Source organism: Typopeltis vanoorti, chromosome 5 (assembly GCF_054136105.1).
Source record: "Typopeltis vanoorti isolate ZY-2024b chromosome 5, IOZ_Tvanoo_1.0, whole genome shotgun sequence".
NCBI lineage: Eukaryota > Metazoa > Arthropoda > Arachnida > Uropygi > Thelyphonidae > Typopeltis > Typopeltis vanoorti.
This window is the reverse complement of record NC_143553.1, coordinates 57,085,617-57,108,844: the sequence shown is the minus strand read 5'-3', so window position 1 is coordinate 57,108,844 and position 23,228 is coordinate 57,085,617.

Here is a 23,228-nt window from a genome sequence, read left to right as displayed (position 1 = left end):
ACAGATATGAGGGTTCTCGGAAAAATTAGGTGAGTTAACCGATGGGATCAATGGCAGAATCATATTAATAATGAAGATATTAAAAAGGGACTTGGGATTATTAGCATTCAAGAATATGTACAGCTAATCTAAGGTGGTATAGCCACTTAAATAGAATGGGTGAGGAAAGATTAGCTAAACAGGAGTTTGATGGCAGGCAAAAGAGACCCAGAGGAAGATCACGGTCTAGGTGGATTGATTTCATCAGAAGTAGATTAGCAGCCCGAAAAACTAGATGTGACAATATTGGATTGCTCACAAGTAATAGAGTGATTTGGAGGAAAATTGTGAATTTGGAGATTAATAATAATGTAAACTTTAATCATGTGGTGCTATCATAATAACTTGAACACACCTTGAGGGTACATATGAGGAAACTGGTGATGAAACCTTACTGGTGATTACTTGAATTGCATGTGAAACAGAAGTCTAGTATAAACATAAGAAATTTAATCAATTGTGACGTAAATTACAGTAAAAAAAAAAAAAAACTGAACTGATATTATGCTTACGTATTCAAGTGAAACTAATGCATGAGAAGCTGTCAGCGGTAAGTGTAAAATTTGTGGTCGTCTTACAGAGGCTTAGTGAGGCTATGGCCAATGTAGCTCCGGCCATAGGCGCTAATTTTACATAGGCGCAAAAATTGAGATTTTTTTAAAGGTTTTTTTTTTTTTTTTTTTTTTTTTTTTTTAGAACGGCGCAATTTTCTTTTCTGGACATACGCGCCAAAATTCCTCACGACGTCTTTGTCGCCTTATACGGTGTAGAGCACAACATAAACATTTTGAAAAGTTCTTGGACGTTGTCTCATATGGCAATAGCCTTATGAGACAATGTATATGCGGGATTTTGCCGCTGCCTTTTTTATGTAAAATGTTATCAGCATTAATATCAACGTGTAGTAAGAATTAAATTAAAATAAGTAACAGTGGTGGTAGGAAGGAAGAGGAGTATAATTTTAAAAAAAATAATAAAAAATTACAATCATTATTTTCTGCAAATAACATCAAAACTTGAACGAAGAAAGATGAGGCCATTCTTAAATATATATATAAAAGCTTCGAATAAGAAATATTCAATATAAATAGAATAATTTTTATATAAAAAATAAAATTTATAAATTATAATATATTATATAATTTAAAATATTATTAAATAACATTTAATAAAATAAAATTAATTAAATTTCTTATAGTTTTAATTTGTTAATATAGAATTATACCAAAAACACTAAAACACCTTTTTTATATATATATACATATATGTTTTTTACTAAATAGTTTTCATTAGTGTGGTAATTTGGCTATTCAACAGAATATTCATTCTTCATAACGTGTTTGTTATTCTTGTTATTCTTGGTGTTATATATTCATTCTTCATAAATTCGTATTTGTTATTCTTGGTGTTATATAACGAGTATTTAATTTTACATACCCGTTTTTTTTATATATATATTTTTTTTTTTATATTTTGATAGTCATGGTGGTTGCTGTGGAGTGATTACGTTCACGGGCTGATTTTATGCATTTTCAACAGTTCTTTTGGAAAAAGAAAGAAAGTATGAATATGCTTAGTTAGTCATTTTATGGAAATAAGATGCTTAAAACAGAAACAGTATGTTTCAACTAGGGAGTCATTTGGGAAATCTTCACAAGTACCGCTGTTAACGTGACAAGAGATTTCTTCTATCTAATTTCGGCCTTCGTTTAATTAGCTTCCTTTCGCGTTACTGCTTTTTGTAATGACCCTTTTGGCAATCTTTCGCAATTCCCACGTTTCCAGGATTCAAAAATACAACGTTTGGGTCGTTTGTACTTTCTTCGTTGCTGAGAGAGAATTGGAGGAGGAGCTGATTGGTTTGCTTTGCTTTCTTCTTCTCCGAGCTAATTTCTTATAGTTATTCAGATTAACACGTTAATGATCACATCAGAAAAAATTGGGCCAAGGTCACTAAAGTGAAATTGTTGAAATAAATCTTCCGTTTGTACTGAAAGTCAGTCTTGTGCTGTTCTGTATTTATTCACATACAGTTCGCAAAGAAGCAAGAGATTTTTAATGTATCGACAAAAATGTACAAAATGTTAGTTATTGTATGAATTACGCTGCTTATTCTGAATCATTTTAATTTTCATAAATAAAATATTATAAAATGGATTTTAATATATTTAATAAAAAAATTAATAAATTTTTGTGTTTTATTATTAAACTAAACTAAATAGAAATAAATATAGACACCATATATTTATTTAAATAAAATCAAATAAATAAATATCCTGTAGATGTCAATTTCATGTGGATTCTACAATAATTAAACAAATACCAGAATGAAAGGTTGTAACGTATAATAATTTCAATGGTTTTCTATAATAAATATTGAGTTTGTTCACGAGTGTCAATATTTGCTATATCTACTAATACTAATATCTTTCGTGACCTTGATGGTTCGTGATTCGTTTAAGAATCTACCAGTGTTTTCGTGACCGTGATGGTTCGTGATTCAGTTTAAGAACAGCTGTTTTAAACAATAATAAATTTAAATAATTAATTACGTATAACCTTAGGTTGGTTTGCGAGAAAGGATTGTATTCATATTGTTTACGCTTGCTGCAACCTATTGCACCATTTATTATTATTCTTTTATTAATAAAATCCTTTACATTTATTACAAATGTTCAGGGAAGTCGGCTATTTCTAAAAATATTGTTATTATCATTCATCAAGGTTACAAGCACTTGTAGAGGCGTGACCTCTGACCAGGAAGAGTTGATTTTGGGGTGTGTGTGTGTGTGTGTGTGTGGAGGAAGATATGATTTCAGAGGTCACATGTTGTTGTTGGTAGAATCCGTGCCTTTGTCTCCTGTGTGTCTGATGATAAGAGGAACATCAGAAGAGTGGTAGATAAAGGGGTCACAAATGAGACTGAGACCCCTTACAGAGAGACAGAATGAGCGATGTAGTTATACCACGTGTTTTGTTAAGTTTAGATTATGGGAGTAGCTATCTGGAAACCGTGTGTTGATATGGGTGTTGTCAGCAGCCCACTTTAAGTACATTAGTAGTCACTAGAGGCTGAATATTTCTGCTAGAGATTTTTGTAATGCCAATCAATCTCTCTTGAGATTTGAATGGGTTTTCGATATGTTTTGTTACTTTAAGCTAGGAAGGAATGACTGTTGCATTCGCTGAGTAATGATCACACCCACTAGCTTAACCCCACATTAAAGCAGGCTAGAAAAAGTTGCTATAATGGATGGAAATAAAGTTACCAAACCTTCACCTACTGTTGGTTATTTATTTTGATGGTATTGTTTACTTACAGAAAGGTAAAAATATGTTAGTATACTTCCATATAGGCATTACTGGTTCTGCAACTTTTCGCGGATGCCATCGAAATAACAAAAGATAAACCCGAAATTGTATGCTTGGGCTCAAACACGGTTTTTGTACTCTTCAGGCTTCCTTTAAGTAAGCGATGACATCATATGCTCCCTTTCTGTGTATGGAAAAGGGGAAACTAATGAAGGAAGAGCACTATATTCATATCATGATAGGATCGGAACATATAACCATTTATTGAGAAGGTAAAAGCGTTTTTACTTATGCGGATGGTTGTTTAGATTTCGCTAAAGCAATTAAAACCAACAGGCGGTTTTGATATCCATAAAATACAACTTCTAATAATAATAATAATAATAACCTTAGACATTTGTGTGGATAATATACTGTGATGGAATAAGAATGTGACTGCGTTTAGAGTTTAAATTCAGGTAACTAAGTTTCAATCGAAATTGTAGAGTCATTTGGCCGTGACATAATAGTGAAGATGATGGTGATACGGTTTGTTTGGAGATGGAAAGGAGAATAATTAAAAGAAACGACATGGAATATTTTAATAACCAATCTTTAGTCTTTTTTTTTTTTTTTTGGTTTACCTCCACGATAATTATAATAATCCAGACAACAGTCGCTATAGGCAGATTTCAAATTAACAAGCAGACTATGAAAACATTATGGTTTGCTATTTGTCCCTTGCTTGAAATGATAACAATAAAACATACCTCAAAGACCCAGGAACATCTGTTTGCAATTTAGGTTCTTGTTTTGGCACTGAAATAAACAATTCTAAGGTTTGCTTATGTCATAATCATTTAATTTGATATTCTGAATTTCCTTTTGCGGCACTCATTAGCATTTAAATATCATTTTGCTTCTTTTTCTTTATTTCCTATCAAACTACTGAAAGAGAAATCTGATGATATACAAACCTCATATCATATGCAATATATTTACAGCAAAAAAAAAAAAAAAAAAATGCAGTTAATTATATATATAGAAACTGGGCTTCTCTAAGAGACGAACTGATCCGTCTGGAAGTTTACTTCTGCATTTAATTCAGAAAGGCGAATCTTCTTTTCATAATTTTTCTTGACATTAATTTGAACCTTATTAACTTAAGTTAGTTCAATAAGCAGATTAAAATATTACATCGTATTAACAGTAGTATGATGGAAGTAACAGTATTGGAATACACAATTCAGCAGTGTCAGTGTGTGTGTGTGTGTTGGGGGGGGGGGATTTAGATGTTCTAACCATGATATAGTATTTAATTAGTTTTATATTCAGGAATTGTAATTTTTTCTTTTTTTTTTTATTGTCCCACTTGGTATATCCAGCTGTTTGTCTGAGATATTTCATTTCTACTGTTTGAATCTTCTTTGCATTCTTATTTTTTTTATGGTCCATGTTTCACTTCCATATAATAAAGTTGGTTTAGACAGGTTTGTTTATCATTAGTTGGTTTATCATGCCAGAATCAGACATTATATAGTCTGATTCTGGCATGATACAGACATTAAAATTTGATATTTTAATGTCTGTACCTTTTTCATCTTCACATGATAAGTCGCATCCCCAGTATTTGAAAGTATTTACTGGTTCTAATATTTTATTATCTATCAATTTTACTTTTATTGGGTTTTCTCCTTTGAAAGCCATTATTTTTGTCTTTACTTTTGATATTTTCATATTATAATATTCTGACATTTCATTTAATGATTTTACTGATCTCTGTAGATCATCTTCTGACGTAGCCAATACAATTTGATCATGTGCAAATAATAGTGTATCTTTTATTTGTGTATCAAATGGGTTATGCTAATTATCATCATATATTAAAACGTAGTAGTGATAGGATAAATCCTTGGCGTACTTTTGATATGTCTTTCCATTTCTGATATTAGCTCTAATTTCATTGCTATTCTATTTCCTGTGTATATTTCTTGAACAGACTTGAAAGCTTGATTTAAAGTTGGTTTGGTATATTTAGATCAGTTAATATTTTAAGTAACTTTGGTCTATTAATCTTATCAAGAGCTTTTTCATAATCAATGAAGGCCCTGTGTGTTTCTTTTTGAAATTCTCTTCGCTTTTCAATTAATATTTTAGAGTGAAAATTGAGTGTATGCAAAATCGGCCTTTTCGGAATCCATTCTGCTCTTCTAGTATATCTCTCCCCTCCCTCTCTCTTTCTAACACTGTTTAGTTTCTCTTTAAATAGTCCTGCACATGTTTTGTACCTTGTATTTAGCAGAATAATTCCTCTATAGTTATTTCAATAATCTTTATTTCCTTGGGATTGGATATTGTTTACACTGACATCGTAATATTTTCTGTTTGCTGTATAAAATTCTACTTCTTTATTGTCATCAGTCCACAGATTTTGAAAATAAATCTTTCTAAATCTCTTGTCTGTATAGTATGGCAGGGGGAAAAACAGTACTGATAACTACAACGATATATGTTATGGAGTACACGGGTGTGGAAGTTCAGTACTCTTTTTTCGCGATACCGTTTTTAATTTATTTCTCATTTCGATTATTTTATAGTTTTTTGATTGTCGATTAGATATATCCTTTTCTAGTTATATTACAAAATTGGTCCATCTCTCACTCTCTCCGTCTCTCGCTATTTTTTTTTTATTTTTTTTTTTTTTATTCTCGTTATGTAAATGCAAGGTTTCTTTTGTACTCAATTTTTGCTTCTACTGCCTTGGATTTCAACCATTTCCGGTAACTATTTTGTTATTTATTATCCTTTCTATTTCTTATCCCAGTTTCCTAGTTCTCATTTTTTATTCCATTTACTCTTTATTCCTTTTCTATGGCTGCTTTTGTCAGGATTTGTTTCAGATTTTTTCATTCTTCTTCTATGTTATTTGATTCATGTTTGGTTTCTGTCTTTAAATCAGTGCATTTCTGATATTGTTGCCTAATGAAGAAATTTTGTATATCGGTTGATAGTTATTTTCCACTTTATTTATTTTTAGCTATTTTGGTTTAAATCAAAATTTTGGTACCATAAAATGATCAGAGTTTAATTCAAAGCTTTGATGTGCTCTTAGTTAGGATTAACTCGGCTAATTTAAAATTTGCGATAATGTAGTCAATAACCGACTTACATCCACTAGTTGGCTATGTGTATTTATGTATTTCTTTATATTCGAATATTAAATTCATTATTTTCATATTATAAATGACAACATCTCAGTTTGTGTCTATTTTGATTACATATATCTTCATCAAATCTCCGTATGTTTATTTGTATTTCCGGCTTAATATTCTGGCATTTAAATCTCGTAGTGATAACTAGGAGATTTAAATTAAAATTAATAATCTGTTTTATTATTTTATTTGCAGTTTTTTTTATAAGATTTTAATGTCTTCTGGGTCCTTAAAAGGACTGGCTAAATGGGGAAAAACAAGAATGCTTTTCATATTCCCGTTATCTGTAGAGGACAATGTAGGGATAAGAGGTTATTGAGCTATTAAAGCTCTGATCATGGCAGGAGGGTAACAGCAATAGCCGAGCCTCAGATAGAACTTCATTGAATACACCATTGCCCTCCATTCTTCCCCTCTTCTAGTACAGTGCTTGCCAAACTTCTGGATGTCATGGCCCCCTTTGGAAAAATTAAAATATTTGACTGCCCCCGTCGAAAAAAAATCGTAATATAGACATGTATTATTATAATTGTTATTTATATTTATTGTATTTATATTCAATACAAAACATACACAACGAATATTGCAAAAATTGAATGCAAATAGCTACATTTTTAGCATCTTACATACACATTTGACATGGCACATTATCTCGTATTTTTATATAGATAGATATATTGTTATTGTACATTTGCAGTACAAGCACATGAAACTTAAAACGATTAGCAAAAAAGAAAGAATTAAAACATAAAAGAAGTTTAATAAAAATTTAATGCGATGGATGTGTTTCAATATCGCTACACAAAAAAAGTCAACATCAGATGAAATATTTGAAACTGCAATTCTTAGATTTCTACTTTGAAATTAAACTCATATAAATAAGCATATGTTTACAAATATTCATGAAGCGCCGAAATACGCAAGAAGCAAAATTTGTGAACCAATGTGTGATTTTGTCCCTTAAAATATAAAAAATAACAAAAAAGAAATAAAAATAATAATAATTAAATACGTTTCTTTTAAGATAAAAAAACTATTAAGTCTTAAAACATTTGAAATTTGTTTTCATTATTTCGCGGCCCCCCTCAAAAAAACCTACTTCCCCCCCAAGGGGGAGGCGGTCCACAGTTTGGGAAGCGCTGTTCTAAAAAGAACTGGGCGATGGACTGAGTCCTTGACTCCTTATCCCGTCATCTGAATGAAGAAAATCTGTGTGGATGGGGTGTTATTGAGCTAAAAGCTCTAGTCATGGCTGAGTAACGGCAATAGCCGAGCCTCAGTTAAAACTTCATTGGCTACAGCATTGCCATTCGCTACCCTGAAAGTCCTAAAAAGGACTGGGATGTTAAAGGGCGACAAAGCCCATTCTCTCCTCTCCTTCTTTAAGCGCTGTTCTATAAGGACTGGCTTAAAGGGGCGAAGCAAGAATGCTTTTCATCTTCCCCGTTATATCTGTAGAGGACAGTGTAGCAATAAGGTGTTATTGAGCTATTAAAGCTTTGTCGTGGCAGGAGAGTAACAGCATTAGCCGAGCCTCAGTTAGAACTTCATTGACTACAGAATTGCCATCCATTACCCTCCAAGAGTATTAATCACTCTTCCCACCAAGCGTTGTTCTAGTTCTTAAACTTAAAAGAACTGGGCGATGGATTCTTTATCCCGTCATCTGAATGAAGTAAATCTGTGTGGATGGATTGTTATTGAGCTAAAAAGCTCTAGTCATGGCTGGGTAACGGCAACAGCCGACCCTCAGTTAAAACTTCATTGGCTACAGCATTGCCATTCGTTAGCCTGGAAGTCCTAAAAAGGACTCTCTCTCAACGCTGTTCTAGTGCATAGGAGATTATATATAATGAAATGATTAAAACTTTTTAAAAGTGCGTTAAATTATTTACATATATATATTTCTAAGATGAGAATTCATTACATATATATGTGTGTGTGTGTATATATATATATATATATTGGTTTACTGTTTTTATTTCAAAGTTATTCATTTACAATTTCTTTATTATTTGAATTCTCCACAAATTTAGTAATAAATTGTAGCAGTTTGCAAAGTTTATCCTCTTAATTTTCCAATAAGGCATTTAACAACAACAACAACAAAAAAAAAAAAAAAAAAAACTGTTGCTAATGTTTCCTGTGATTTGTAGATATAAGTCTAAGTATCCTTAGATTTATTTATATAATAATATTAATAATAATATATAAAATAATAATAAAATACAAAGATAGTTTAAAAAATAATTCTTTAAAAGAATATTTTAAAAAATATTGGATATATTAGAATTAAAGCCATCTTTTTTCCTAAATATATTTATATTTATTTCGAGGTGCAAAAATTTTTTTTTTGGAAGGAAAAGAAAAAAGAAAAAGAAAAAAGGCTGGTTTCATCGACATTAAATATTTATTTATTTATTTATCTATTTATATTTATATATATTTATATATATATATATATATATAAATATATATTTATAAAAATAAATTTAACTGACTAGAACCCGAGAAAGTATAACAAAAACCTTTAATACATCACAACTAGTTTCATCGGTGATCCGACTTCTTCAGGTGAGAAATAAAAACATAAGACATAAAATAACACGGTAAAAAATGAACTTTACAGCTTAATAAAAAGCAGAATAATAACAGTCATATTTGAATAGGTGACCGCGTGCTACCGTTGGCATGAGTAGAATGTGTGCGACAGCTAATTTTTGAGCGCCAGTACTGGATTACTGCGCTATGGGAATCGGGTAAATTGTAGCTAAGATTATTATTTAAATGTGAAGGGTCCAGAACTATTTCTTTTGATTCGATGATTCTTCTTTCGAATTCATCCTTGCAAATATATAAATTAGTAGTGCGTTCCCACTCAACTTGATGTGGCTGTTCTTCAAGGTTAGAGTTTGCCGAGAAAAGGACATGACTGGAAAGGGCGCTCGCACGTGCTCTACTGTAGGAGATGTCACGTCTATGTTCCTCAAGACGAAGTGAAACAGATTTGTCTGTCTGGCCAAAATAAGGTCGACCACAGTTGCACAAAACTTTATAAACACCAGGAAAATGCAGATGGTTGTGTTTTGGTTTTGGTCGACTCAGAAAAGAACGAAGTTTTGGCAGCGTAGTATAGTCGGTCTTTATGTTGAATTTTTTCAGAATCTTAGCTAGTTTTGGGGTAAGAGTGCTGATAAAAGGCAACTGTATATGAGTGATAGGGTTGGAGTCATCTTCTTGTCGAGGATGTTGGCGTGGTCTCAACCGTTTAGTGATGTTACGAGACGAATATCCATTATTTAAGAAGGTGTTTTTCAGGAAGTTAAGCTCTGTTTGAAGGTCTTCTTCTGTGGAAATGAGACATCTTGCTCGATGGGCGAGGGTGGAGATGATGCCCAGTTTCTGAGGTGGGAAGTGATGAGAAGAACCATGTAAATATCTATCAGTGTGGGTGGTTTTTCGAAAAATTGAAAATTTAAGACAGTCAGGAAATCTACTGATCTTTAGATCCAAGAAGGGGAGAACGCCGTTAACCTCTAGTTCAGATGTGAATTTAATGTTTTGATGTTGGTTATTTAAATGGTTTAGGAAGTTTTGCAGTTCCTCTAAACTATGTCCCCAAATAAGGAAGACGTCATCGATGTAACGTAACCACAGTTTAGGTTTCAAAGTAGCTGAGGAAATAGCTTTCTCTTCAAAATCTTCTAGAAAAAAATATATATATATATAAATATATATATATATTTATCTATTTATATTTATATATATATATATATATATATATATAAATTTTGTAGGCTTTCTTTTATTTAAGAGAAAAGGATTTTGTATAATAGAAAAGGATATTTGATATTACAGCAATCCCTCGCCTAATGCGTTCTTTAAACCAGGCGTACCAATCGAATATAATAATGTATGGGAAAAAATTATAATTCATTCTTGAAATTTCTTTTTTGACACCTAATTTTGTTCATTAAAAAATTAGGGTATATCTCAGGGCCTAGCTAAAGGAAAACCATGAAGCAGAAAGACAATAAAACATATTCAGAATATACATTTATTATTCTACTTAACAAAGAATTGAGCTAACGTAGTTTGGCGGGCATTCTGTTTCTTTCTTTCTTTCTTTTTGTTTCTTTTTTTTTTTTTTTTTTTTTTTTTTTTCGTACAGCTGAGGTATAACCCTCTATTGCTGCTTCTACTTCTGACAATTTTACTGCTTCTCTCTTCATCAAGGTCAGCTTCCAACCTTGCAACTTAAAAACTTCGATTGTACGAAGAATGTTTTCAAATGGTTTCTGTGAAATCTCTTTGGGCTTGTCAGTGATTAAATTTTCTTCATACTCTTCAGGATCTTCCCGCTGTGCATCTAAATTTAGCAGGTCGAAATCACTAATTTCTCAGAATGAGATTTAATTAACTTAGATTCATTTGAAAACCTTCTAAAATCATTTGCACAATGTGGAAGAATATGCTTCCAAACGGCTCGCACATTGCTAGCAGTCATTTCATTCGACTTTGCAACTTTATAACCAGGCTGAGATTTCTCTGATTTGGCCAGAAAAATCTTGGAAGGCATTAGCTTAGAGAAAAAAAAAAAAAAAAAAAAAAAAGACCGGTTTCATCGACATTAAATATTGTTGGCTACAACAGCCCCCCCCCCCCCCCTTCTTCAATAATTTTCTTCAAAATCTCTGGATAATTTGCGGCTGGCTACCTCCTATCTGCACTTACAGCTTCGCCTGTGATTAGAACATTATGTAAATTATTTCTCTGTTTGAAGCGCTCAAACCACCCAGCACTAACGTGGAATTCTTCTTCTTTTCCATCATTGATAGCCCTTTCTTTCAAAGAGACTTAATGCTTTTGATTTAATAAGTCAGTGCTTAGCGGGATTCCTTTATTGGTTACAATCTTCGATCTATATAGAAAGAAGCCTTTCTAATTCAATCATTATAATACTTTGATTTCGAGTAGTCTACATGCATGATGAACTTCGAAGCAACCTTACCTCTCTTTGTATTCAGTAGTTTTGCTTAAAATTGCTCTTATTGTTGATTCACCCATTTCGTATTCTTGTTCTGTCTTTGCTCTGGACTCGCCTTGTTCATTTTTCTTTATTATTTCAAGTTTTTTTTTTTTTTTTTTTTTCAATGAGATTACTTTGCGAATCATTTTCACACTTCCACTTGTTAGCTCACTAATTCTTTTACTCGTGATGAAAGGTTGGAAAAATACTTTAAAATAAAAAAAAAAGTAAGGAAAACAATTGAAAAGGAGCCACGAGATAGGATCATCAAAATGCTATGTAATTAGCAGACGTCATAAATTTTGGCGGTAAATTTGAAACATAGTGTACATGGAAATAGTGTAGTATGCCATTAAAAATAACTTTGTAAAATGTTTTAAATCGGTAACTAAATTATTTCATCTCCTTGTGAGTGATTTTTTTAAAAAAATAGTTAGCCATAAAACTGTAAAGATAGAAAATTTTTAAAATCTGTAGCATTTATTTTTAAGGTGTATATAGGCGTACTAATCGAATTTGGGTATAGAAAAAAATGACGCAGTAATTGAGGGCACATTAATCGAAGGATTGCTGTACTATTTTTTTTAAATTTAATTTTTAAATGAACTAATTAAGATTTTAACACGTATGTTTGAATTCGCCACTTTGTCAAGGTGAACAACAGTAATAATATTTTGGGTATGTGTTCAATGTATGAGATGAAGCAAGCATGAAGTGACTTTGATAACCTTGAAAAACAGTAACAAGCGGATGGGGGGGGGGTTTACTGCTTTTTCAAACTGAATCACCAGAGAACTTCTTCCAATGGGTGGAATATCCTTGTGGCATATGAGCAACTTGCGATGACATGTTATGCTACGTGCTGTGATGACACCCACAACTTGGATTTGGGGGGGGGGGAAGACAGAACTTTTATTTAACTGCTACTACCTGGTTACAGAGGTCTTATTGCCTTTGTAGCATGGGTATTAAAAGATGACTCATTGTATTCATGTTGCGATACTAGTTTCCCCTTTCGAGCCTCTCACATAAATCTACTGTTTGAACCTCGTAATCCCCGTGCAAAGTCACACAGGGTTAACACCATCACCGCGATCATCTTATTGAAGGGCACCTGCACTTAGATGCATTTATTGTAGCTTTGATGACCTCCGAACTTTGACGCGGCGTTAATTTTTATTGGTAGGAAATAGGGCAGACGACAAACGCTTGGTTCCGCTGTATTATTGGGGTTTTCAGAAGCAATCATGCGAGTATAGCAACGTAATTTTAAGAACAAAGTCGACAACGTATTCCCATGTATTGTTTCTATTTATAAACCTTTGAATATCTTATAAAAATAAGTATGGAAATGGTCCGACACAAACAAGGTGCTTGTCACAAAAGTCATTTTGCCATAAAAATGGAAGCACCAAGAAAACGAGAACAGAAAACTCTTAAGTCAGCCACTCTCTCTCCCGCTCCAGAAAAAAAAAAAAAAAAAAATCTTTATTTATGATTTTCTTAAGAGAGAAGCAAATACTGTATTTGCATCAGATCAATGGAAGGAGATAAAATCTATTCCTTTAATTGTGTTAATGTGTGTGTGTGTGGGGGGGGGGGGGCAATATTTTTTGTGCAACGCTAGCGTTAGAAATAAAGTAATGATGGGGTCACTTGCTCTTTCTTGAGCACTTTACCCTCTTTTGTGTTTTATTTATGATTTACAATTCTGTAAAGTTGGGAGTAACTGAAATATCGAATGGTTTTGTTACATGTATAATCACAATGTAGGAACTTATGCAGAGATGAGTTTTGCAATGCTGACATCGGAGCCAAAATGTCTCTCTTGATATTTTGGCTCCAAGGTCAGCATCGCACATAATGGCGAAATGTTTAGACAAACACTTGAGCTTTGGAAGGACTAATGCTGGAAATTACTCTCTACTACACTAAGCTACTATGTTGGCACTGTAACATAGTTTTTTTTTTTTTTTCTGGAAATTTTTTTCCCTCCTAACAATTGTTTTTAGTGTTTTAGAGTATCGCTGTTTAATTATTGTTACTTCTTTTTTTTTTCCTTATTATTTATTTATTTTCTTTTTTTAACGTGACTTCTACTTACGAGAAGTTGTGAATATTGATATCCCCTAAAATTTCTAAAGCGACTGTTTGTTATTAAAACTGTATTAAAAATGGTAAATTTAAAATCTACACGGGCATCCGTAATTAGAAAATTACGGATGCCCGTGTAGGACGCAAAAATCCATTCTATCGGTTTTCCATGTGATGATAAGTTAGCCGATCTTATACGGAGATGGAAGAGTTTTCCATCCCGAAATTCTAATTTTTCATTCCGCAAAACATATAAACCTGCCGTAGAACCCACATATTAACCAGCCATAAAAAACACAAACTTCATAGCCCTTAATGGCTTTGTTAATCGTTCAAATTAAACAGAAAATTTTCCATGCTTAGATATTATTACGACATTCAAGTTTGTAAAATATTTAGCTTACATCTGCTTAATATCAAATATAGTCAAGTATCACTATGACGATACTACAAAAACCCTCACAAACATGCATGCCACAGTGGAATTGCGACATTATGGTCTGCAAGGCGGAGAGTAGAGTTGTGTCCAGAAAGGCTAAATGATGTTGTAGCTTGAGATTATATGAGTAGGGATGAGTAATTAGTGATATTAACAAAACTACTAAGGTTTCATTTTTACTGCTTAAAAGCCAGAATGATTTCTTTAAATTACCCTAAAAATCAAATCCCCGTTTACTGCTGCAAAAAGAGACATATTATTATTATAATTATTGTCAACTTTACTTCTTTTTTTTTTTTTTTAAATTGAAATCCGACTTAAGAATGCGTGCTGTAATTCTCTTTGTCAGCTTCAATAACTTACTGTCTGAGTTCAAGTGATTTTTTTTTTTCATTAGCTATTGAAAAAGAACGTATCAATGGACCCACTATAACAAAAGTAAAACGCTTTCTATAGAAATAATTTATTTAATTAAAAAAAATACAAAACTTCTGATAATATTAAACTTTTATTGAGTTGTGTTAGCGGTGTTCGGAATGGATCAATGAGAGCCAAAATAAAGCGACCCCAGAATGGATCCATTCTTTCCTTTAGCCCTAACAACTTTACTTTTTATTGAAGTCTGAATAATGGGGGATGATCACATACTAAGAACGCGTCCTTTAATTCCATTTGCCTAATAGTTTCAATAAGCTTTCTGACATCAAGGGAAGCACGTGTGTTCCAATTACCCCATGCAGAAGCCGGTGGTTATAAAGTCCGGTATGTTGTCAATTTTCATGTTCTGTTATTAACCGCAGTGCGAGTTACCAGGAGTGGTGAGGGCGGAGGGTTGGAGGGAGGGAGAGGGAGGCAGGAGACAAAACCAGAAAGTACTTTTGGCTAGACCCAAATTTCTTTCAGTCCGTGAATGCTGCGTTTAATTTACAAACCCCTTTCATCGTAGGGATCGCCAACCGAGATTTCGTCATTAGTCTAATAACAGATGAAAGGGTGCGCCTTGACGTACGGCGTTCAGTATAGCTTAGCGTCTTTCAGTGGTGTTATTCAGGCTGACCGATCGCATGACAAACATGCCAACTGTCGTGATGGAAATTAAAACTCGGAATTCTCTTTGGAAACGATATTTAATTTTGCCACAGGTTTGTGGGTTGGGTTACCACACTTGATAGTCACGGACAAAAGGTCGTATGTAAAAGGAGGGGGGTCGTAAATATACCACATGAAAGGAGACGAAATCAACAGAAAGGGTGATGATATGCCTATGCTAAATATAACAATTTATAGAATCTGAATCTGTCAGTAATTCTAATATTAGCGATGCATTTTATTGTTGTTGTTATTATTATCATTATTATTATTAGAGAAAATTGACCTTTCTGGTTCCGTAATTTTACTTATTCTACCTCTAAAACTCTCATGACAACTCCAAATATTAGCTTAACTTCAAGTATGGAGATGTTTACACTTTGCGCGCTTACTTGTTTGGAACAATAGCGGATGACACGTGCCTAACCATAGGTCAGGGTTATTTCAAGGCTGCTATGACAACGAGGTCGCCTAAGAAAAAGGGGAGGAGTTTATATCTCAATACGCGAATACATATGGTTTTACAAGGCCTTAATTATTGACTAAAAATAATAGTATTGCGTTGATTACCTCAAAGGACGAGAAAAAGAAAGTAATAATAAAGAAAAAAATGAAGAAAATATTTAATACTGGTTTTGAACAAATAGAAAAAATGTTTTTAAATGCATATATTTAAAAACAAACGCCCAGTAATAGCTCACGGAATAGTTAGAGTGGCTATAAAATTATTAATAAATAAAGAATGAAAAAAAAAAAGTATTCTAATGCCATTTTATTCTTCAGTGGAGTTCAACAGAACTCTTTCAGTTCTATCTGACTTATGGAAATTTATTATGAATAACTAGTTTCTTCCTTAGCCATCACTGATAGCTGTGTTCATGGGTACCGATGATTTTAAAGGTACTGGAGCAGAGAAGAAGACAGCCGCTGTCATTTCATAATCCTAAACCCTACCTTACCTTACCTATCCTCTTCGCTCCCTGTGGAGCATAGGGCCTTGTTCCATTGACTTCCATCTGACTCTATTCAATGCTTCTTTTTTGATCTCTTTCCAGGAACATCCCAGCCGTCTTGCCCCTGTTTCTAGTTCTCTTCTCCATGTTATCCTGGGTCTGTCTCTTTTCCTCTTGCCTTGGGGATTCCATTCTAGTGCAATTTTTACTATTTCTTTATCTGGGTTCCTGACTGTGGGACCTATCCAGTTCCATTTTCTTTTAGCGATTTCATTTCTGATGCTGGTTTGACCTGTTATCTCCGAAAGTTCTACATTTGTTATTTTATTTGGCCAGTATATTCTTAGTATCTTCCTCTAGCATTTGTTTATGTAGAACTGTATTTTATTTATGTTTTCCTTTGTTAGTGACCATGTCTCAGCTCCGTATAGTAAAACTGGTTTAACATTAGTGTTGAAGAGCCTAATTTCAGTTTTTAATTTTATTTCTTTGGACCCCCACATTTTCTTCATCATACTGAATGCAATCGGTGCTTTCTGGATTCTATTTTGTATGTCCTGTTTGATTCCTCCTTGCGTGCTAATCACTGATCCCGAGTAGATAAAGTTATCTACTTGTTCCAGTGTTTTCCCTAGTATTTCAAAGACTTATTCTTGTTTGGAGTTTATCTTCATTACTTTAGTCGTTATGAATCCTAACTCGTATTATTAACTGAAATAATGCGCGACTTTTATATGAGTTGCAGGACTTGAAAAACCTGATTTCTGGGAGAAAACCTTTTCGCCAACGCCAAAGGTAGACTAAATCGAGATCCACCCGACAAATGCTTAAAAAAAGAATTCCTCTATTGGGTGACCACAGGAACTCTTTCAGGGCATTTCCAGTAGAATCTATAACGGTCTCTCGTCAGGCAGTTACATTTTATGAAACCAGAAATGTTGCCACACAGGCTCCCTTATTAAAATTAAATTTTAAAAAAATTGATTTAATTTTTTAAAAAATTTTATTATATATATATATATATATATATAATATATATATATATATATATAAGGACTGCCTTAAAGGGGCGAAGCAAGAATGCTTTTTATCTTCCTCGTTATCTGTAGAGGACAGAGTAGGGATAAGGCGCTATTGAGCTATTAAAGCTCTGATCATGGCAGGAGGGTAACAGCAATAGCCGAGCCTCAGTTAGAACTTCAATGGCTACAGCATTGCCATCCATTACCCTCCAAGGGTATCGGATTGAATAAATCAATCCGATGCTCAATTTAATTTTTAATAATTTAATAATTTTTAATACTTTTTTTTAAATTTATAGGGTATTTATATTTTTTCTTTTTAGGTGTATAATAACTTTCTTTTTTAACTTATTGAAAAATATTTTTTTAAATATTTTTTAGTTTTTTCTCAATTAGCTTTATTATTATTAAGATTTTTTTAAGTAATTGGAAAATTAATAAAATCTTAATTATTAGTAATGGTTCATTCCCTTGATCATAGTGTGACTGTCGCGTGCATTCTCTACTTCCTCATAAATAATTAATTACTCAGATTCCTTTTATTTAAACATGTGATCTTTGAAGTGTGTCGCGTTTTATTTAGTTTAATTCTTCAAACATTTTATGAATATCTTTTTATTTCTTAATTGGTAATATATTCTTTAATATTATTTCATAATATAATTCATATTTGCATTTTACTTTCTCCTTTCGATATTCGTCGTTTGCTGATTGGCCGGTAGATGTCAGCACAAGTACACCAAAGAACGAGCTTAGCGTTACATTGACATGAATGAAGAAGATAAAAATCTGGTTGTAATTCAATCCAGTGACTTTATAAAATTACATCAGCGAACAGTTTCCGCGATGCTCCAGGTGCTCTTGGAACATCTGGTTGGCTCAAAAATTGTTGGTCCTATTAAATTCACTGCTTTCACTGAATATTTACTAAACACGACGGAAATAATCGAATTTTAAATGGGACAATTGAAATTATATATAAAAGTGAAAATAATAACACTTTGTCTAAAAATATAAATAAACTGATAGTTCATTATATGATAATATCTTATTATAAATATGGAAATCGCAATTTTACTGAAAAAACTAAACAACAACAACAAAAAAACATAATATATATATATATATATATATATATATATATATATATATATATTTAAATAGAAAAGGTATACAAAAATAATAAATATATTATAACGAATATTAATTAAATTACATATTTTTTAAAAAACTTAAATTCATTATTTTGAAATTACTATTTAATTAAAAATATTACGTTATATTAAAATTTTTAAAATGCTAAGACAGAAAACAAATATTTATCGCAAACGCAGTTGTCTTAGTTTCCTAAACATAAAGATGTGACGTCATTGCTATCAACAATGGATTTTCTACATCGATCTACATTTCTCATTTCATCGACTCCTCATTGTTCCAATGCGATCCAATCAGCATCAACCCATCTACGTATATCTTTATCGTCCTGGGAGTATCTTTCCAGCCATTTTTTATTTAAATATCTGTTTTTCTAATATTTCATTTCTCATCCTATCTTAAAATCGACCTTCGTTGCATAACATTTCTTATTAATAGCTTCATTCGTGATACGGTTCCAGTTTTTGATCTGATGCTTTATTCTTTAATATGGCAGGCTATGTAGATTAGAGTGTGCTCTATGGCTAGTTTGTTTTGCGGAAGAAAAATCCTTGTCTCCTCCTTATAAGACAAGTTAACTCATCTTCAGTTGACAAGTTTTTTTTAAAGACTCTCACCTCCTAAATGGAAATCGAACTCAACAAATGAGCATCGTCCAAAATTATTATTTAAAATTTAACTTCATATATCTTTAGTTATGACCGACTATTTCAATTGCTCTTTCGCTCTCTCTCTCTCTCTCTCTCTCTCTCTCTCTCTCTCTCTCTCTCACACAATTATTTAACTCCTTTTTTATCGCAATGGATGAAATTAATTGCAATACGGCAAATATTTATTTTTGCCGTATTGCAATTTACAATATGGATTTTTTTATTTTTTCAATTATTCCTACTCCGAGGTCTCTCATCAGATAATCACGTTACATTGGTAACCATAGTTACTATTTTGTGCTCCGTTCATCATAAGAGGCCTTACAAAGGAGATGGAGAAACCTTTCATCTGCATCTACTTGTCTGTCAACTGAAATAATGTCAATGGTTGAGGTCAAAGGAATCGACTTGGTTTGCGAAGTGTATTTGTTAGGCCGGACAAAACTGGGAAGAGTCTATTAAGAAGAGAGAGAGAAAGAAGAAGCGGAAACTGATTTGAATTTAATGTCACGAAGACTCCAACGCTGTGGGGGAAAAAAAACGAATTTCAGAGATCAACAAATGCAAAATCTTACTGGCCACGCAAAAAAAAAAATGTACACGTCTAAGAGTCCGTTCCCATTTTTTAAATATGTTTTCCTATAAATCAATGGGAGTTCCATAAAGCGATGCATGGTGCTGTATCGTTGTTAGGAGAACACCCTCTTTGTGAGAATCATCCCAAGATATTCATAAGAATAAGAAGAACAGTAAAACATCGCTATTTGGCAAATATAATTTGTAACTTTTTTTAGTTACTAGATTTGCCTTGTTCTGTGTTTTCTTAAAGTTAAAAGAATATTCTGTTTAGAATATTTTTTATTAAATTAAAAAATATTGTCGCTTGTCCAGTCTACAGTTACTTTTCAAAATCTACTCGCGACGAGTGAGAGCGAACGCATTTGTCGAGTTTTTTACTCAGCATCTTAGTAAACGGATGTATAAACTTGCACCCTTTCAAACGAGAATACTAGTGTTAGGGTTTAAGGTCACGAGATTGTGTCAGTTGTCTGTTATACTGTCTTCTTGCTGATGCCTTCGATTGTATCGTGAATAGCAGTGGATTCAGCTTTCGGAGACTGCTAAGGACTGAGATTAGTTGTCTTCTCTAGGATTTCCAAAATTGTTCGTATCAAAACCTACTCCGCGTACTCCCTTAGTACAATAAAAAGCGTTAGGAGATTTTTTTAAAAAAAATTATTTAAATATAATGTGAATGGCATCAACACTTTTCTCTTGTTTTCTCCATCAAGGGCATTAGGAATTGGTTCTAAGACTTTTCACCCGAAGATGAATTACTTTAAGATGAAAGTGGACTGGTTTGTAATTGTAGAAGCACTTGGTTTTTGATCTTCCTCCAAAGAGGCAATTAGACAGACAACACACTTTTTCTATCTCCTTTCATCAGATGCTTTATTGTACGACAAAAAAGTGTTTTTGTTAGCAGTGTTATCATGTAATTTTTTTGTATATAAAAAGATTACCACAACCAATCCAAACACATCATTTTTTTTAAATTTTTCGTATATAAAAAAAAAAAAAACACAACCAATTCAAACACATAAACGAGCGAACGAATAACATTTCTGGCTAGATGGGTGAATATACAAAATTGCTTTTTATATTCCCCTTTGTCTGTAAAGGAAGAACTTTGAATAGAGTGTTTATGAGCTATATGCTCGCCCAGTGAAATTAGCTGTGTTCAGCTAACTTCAGATAGATTTAGGCCTTTTATATTTGTAACTTTCCGCTTCATTATATTCTGAAGCGTCCTTGATCAGCGGGTTTGTGTGGTTGCTAGTCTTGGTAAAGAACTTCTCAGCTAGATCTAGGAGAAGGGGGGGGGATGTAAGGGATGTTGACTTCTCTATGGATCTGGGAGTTTCTAATAAACCAATGGGCATCTAGAATCATTCTCAGGCACTTATTCTGTAATCTCTGTAGTTCTAGAATATTTGAGTTCACAGTGTGGCTCCATGCAGGGGATGCGTAAGTGATGACCGGTCGTATAACCATCTTGTAAATTGTTAATTTTGTTTGAGTATCCAGTTTACTTATGTCTGTTGATCACAGAGTAGAGCTGTGCTATGACTAAACACAAAAATCCTTATAGTCCTTATAAGGACTGGCTTAAAGGGGCGAAGCAAGAATGCTTTTTATCTTCCCCGTTATCTGTAGAGGACAGTGTAGGGATAAGGTGTTATTGAGCAACTAAAGCTCTGATCATGGCAGGAGGGTAACAGCAATAGCCAAGCCTCAGTTAGAACTTCATTGGCTACAGCATTGCCATCCATTACCCTCCAAGGGTATTGGACTACAAGGGTATTCAACTGGCTTGGCCTCACTCCCTAAACATAAACACAAAAATGATTTCTTTAGGCTTATTTAATATAAAATTATAGACATTATTTTTTGGTGTTAAGTGTATTTTCAATTCTGGTTGCGATTTATTCTGTAAATAATTTTAATGATACCTTTATTGTGTGGAAATTTATTTTTACGTCATTTTTTATTTTAATAATTTAATTATTTATAATCGACTACTATATTATTTTGATAATCAGTCATAACATAAGCTAAATGAAATATAACAATTGAAAAGATAATGGCGTGTCATAGTAGAACTATACACAGCTTAATGAAGTTAGCTGTCTTATTAAAATCATTGGTAGATTATTTTACTTGCTGACAATGTATCTGTATGAAACACGAGGAGGAACTAACCCTATATTCTGCGTATTGCTGAGAAGAATTCTAACTTTAGCGATGAGTGAAGCATCTTATCACAGTAAAACTGCCTCGCTGCTCAGCATTTCTTAGGCAACTAATCCATATCGATCACCTGCAAGACTCATCAACCTCCCAGTCGATGACACTACAATCTTGTTAGTCGTCAACACGAGCCACGAGTCTCTTCTACTTTGAGCCACTTTTCCGCCTGACACGTTGTATTTCTAACACGGCTGCGTATCTGACGATCAGCGCTGTCGGGCGCCCTGAGTAGCTGTCTCCCTTAATCTCCCTATAGGATAGTGTTTCAGAGGGCTCATCGCGCAGGTGGGTGATGCGGAGGCGAACGTTACGGTTAGAGATGTGTCGGTCTTGAGTTTCGCCTGGTCATCGCATGGAAGAGGACCTGGGGGAGGACGGTAAGGGATAGGGAAATTATACTTCCCCTCTTTCATCTAAATGCCCGTGTTCCACTTTTCCATTCGAACAGCTTTTTTTTTTTCTTTGGTAGTGCGACGAAATCTTTATTGAGTCAAGGGTCAATAGGGATAAAAAAAAAAACGAGGGCTTCTAAAAAAAAAAAAAAAAAAAGATTGAGCCCTATTCACCGAGAATATTTCCAAGTCGACAATATTTTCAGAAACAAGGAAAGAGCTCGATTTAAGTGATTTTTTTTTTTTTTTTTGCTATTGTCTGAACTTCATTTAGCACTTTTTAAAAGCACTTTCCTTGCTTTTAAATTAATTATTAATAATAATAATTAATTAGTAATAAATAAAGTAATAATATTATTGCATATAAAGACAACGAACAAATGGAATGTGAAGATAAGGTTCCAAAGGAAATAACAATCAAAGAACTGGATGCAATATTTCAGTTTAGAATCGCGCAGCAAGTAATGGATATGGATCCAGATGTTAATCGAAGAATGCTTGTTTGCTGAGGTCTGGAGAGTCATTTTGCTTATTATCGTAGAACTTATGCTGATAGGAAAAATCTAAAACTGTTCAAACGACCCAGGAAAACTTTTTTTTTTGATAAAAAATTGCAGTAACTAATGTAGGTACAAACATTTATGAAACATTTACTTTGTATTCATTGTTTATCTTTCCTAAAAGAGTACCGTATAAAACGAATTATTAGTATAGTAATCGATCATGGACGAATTGTATTTACCATCGATTATTAGATTTGATTAACGCGATTTTGATATACGCGGTAACATTGAGGGATTAATTAATCGCGTTAATCAAGGGATACCTGTACTTTTAATTGGAAACAACCCCCCCCCCCCCAAAAAGTACTCTTCAATTCTCAGGGGAAAAATCGGGGTGGGGAATATATTAGTAATTTTACAGACCAGCTGTAGATATTCCGTACTTATGGTTTCTGGCCTGATTAGCTGGTCCTCTTGAGTCTTAGACAAAGAAACATTTAAATGAAAATGCACTGAGACAGTGTTTTAGGATGTGGAGTTGATTTGCTC